The sequence below is a fragment of the Piliocolobus tephrosceles genome, unplaced genomic scaffold, assembly GCF_002776525.5.
Source record: "Piliocolobus tephrosceles isolate RC106 unplaced genomic scaffold, ASM277652v3 unscaffolded_41705, whole genome shotgun sequence".
Taxonomy (NCBI): Eukaryota; Metazoa; Chordata; class Mammalia; order Primates; family Cercopithecidae; genus Piliocolobus; species Piliocolobus tephrosceles.
The window spans coordinates 3,801-6,191 of NW_022326205.1; the positions used below are offsets into that span (position 1 = coordinate 3,801).

General features: G+C 47.2%; 1 pseudogene; it reads right to left on the reverse strand.

Moving 5' to 3' along the window:
* Nucleotides 1-1,284: 1,284 nt before the first annotated feature.
* On the reverse strand, nucleotides 1,285-2,074 carry LOC111527622 (annotated as a pseudogene).
* Nucleotides 2,075-2,391: the final 317 nt, after the last annotated feature.

Here is a 2,391-nt window from a genome sequence, read left to right on the forward strand (position 1 = left end):
TTTGATACACTCTCAGCTTTTTAATATCCATACCATATATTTCATTTGTCTGTATAGCATAGCTTGAAATGCCTTTATAAAGAGAACTCAAGATAGAACTTTTATGTTTGGACAAGTTTTTGAGAGTGTTTTTTTTCCTCCTTTACCTGAGGGGAAAATCTGTCTCTAAATAATCCTAGTTCTAACATTCAACCAGAGGTCTAACTCCTTTGCTGATGTTTCAGGACAGCTATGTTATCTCCCTGCTAGGTTTATTCCAAGCTAAATGATGTGATACTGTGCATAAGCATCCAGTAGAGACATAACAGGGACCCCTCTTAAGGGCCTACTTGGATCTTCCCATGCATAGTAATAAAGGAAAAATCTTGAGTCTCTTCAAGGGAAATTCCAGGTACCTAGCTAGCCTCGTAACAGTGAATTGAGCAGCCTGGAATAAGGAAAAAAGGTTTGGTTCCCTACAGAAATGAAAGATAACATCTTGACATTTGAATGTTTTAGAAACACAGATCCATACCAGATGAAAATGCCAACCACTGTCACGTGGACCTCAGATAAGGGGAAACAGGACTAACTCTAACCACGATTCTTTGTTCTGAATTTCTTCCTGAGGGGCCTAGAGAGAATCATGCCCACAGGCCAAACCTTAACATTCCTTTCTGCTGACCCCAGGTTTTTAGACAAAGCCCTATTTTATCCATTGCAAAGCTCTGAATCTACCTATGACTTGTAAGCCCCTGCTTCGAGGTAACCACCTTTTTGGGCCAAACCAATTATAACCTCCATGTATTGATTTATGATTTTGTCTGTAACTTCCACTTTCCTAAAAGGTACCCCTGCCATTAAAAACCCTGTCTTCCAGCTGGGCACAGTGGCTCACGCCTGTAATCCCAACACTTTGGGAGGCCGAGGCAGGTGGGCTGAGGCAGGAGAGGCTCTTGAGTAGCTGAGATTACAGGTGCCCACCACCATGCCCAGCTAATTTTTGTATTTTTAGTGGAGGTGGGGTTTTGTCATGTTGGCCAGGCTGGTCTTGAACTCCTGACCTCAGGTGATCCGCCCACCTTGGCCTCCCAAAGTGCTGGGACTACAGACGTGAGACATCGCGCCCAGCCTAAAAAAAATTTTTTTTTGGAGGGGATACCAAATTTCTTTATTTGAAGGAATGGTACAAATCAAAGAACTTAAGTGGACGTTTTGGTACAACTTACAGAAAAGGTAAAGGATACCCCAACATGCATGCACTGCCTTGGTGACCAAGGAAGTCACCCCATGGCTATGGGGAAATTAGCCTGAGGCTTAGCTTTCATTATCACTGTATCCAGGGGTGTGCTTGTCAAAGAGATACTCTGCCAAGCGAGACTCGGGTGCTCCTATCTTGCGCAAGTTGGTCACGTGGTCACCTAATTTTTTTGATGGCTTTCACCTGCTCATTCAGGTAATGTGTCTCAATGAAGTCACACAAATGGGGGTCATTTTTATCAGTGGCCAGTTTGTGCAGTTGCAGTAGTGACTGATTCACATTTTTTTCCAAATGTAATGCACACTCCGTCGCATTCAGCCCGCTCTCCCACCCCAGTCTTCACAGTCTGGTTTCTTGATATCCTGAAGGAAGATTCCGCCATCTAGTTGTTCTGCAGCTTCATCAGTTTCTCGGCATGTTCCCTCTCCTCATGAGATTGGTGAAGAAAGTATTTGGCAAAGTTCTTCAAGGCCACGTCATCGCGGTCGAAGTAGCAAGACATGGACAGGTAAATGTTGGAGGCGCAGAGCTCCAGGCTGATCTGGCGGTTGATGGCGACCTCTGAGTCTTGGTGTTAGCTCCTGCGCACCTGCGAGACGGACGCGGTCGTCATGGCAGAGGCTAAGGACAGGCGGTGGCAGTGGCGGTGGCGGCGGCGGCGGTGGCTGCACGGCGCAGGGGCGGCGGCGGGGGCCTTTGGGCGGTCCAAGGGCGCGGTGAGGTGACGGAGGCCTGGCTATGGGCGGCCGGCCGGGATGGGGGACGAGGGCTGGGTTCCGTCCAAGCACTGTTGAAGCAGGAAACCCCGACGACTCTCGGCGAAGAACGTCTGGCCTAAAACATTTTTAAACAAGCAAGGAAGGATTCAGTTTACCACTCATAAATTTATCTGAAACTAATCCTGAAGGTTTTATTCCAGTGGGGGGAAAAAAATCTAGCCAGGCATGGTGTCATATACCTATAGCTCCAACTACTCAGTAGGGTGAGGCAGGAGAGTCACTTGAGCCTAGGAGTTCAAGGCTTGTGTACACTGTGATCATGCCTGTGAATAGCTCCTATACTCCAGCCTGGTAACATAGCAAGACCCTGTCTCTGAAAGAAAAAAAAAGTAAGTCTGAGATGTTAAGAAAAGGGTTAGCCACGGGAGGAGG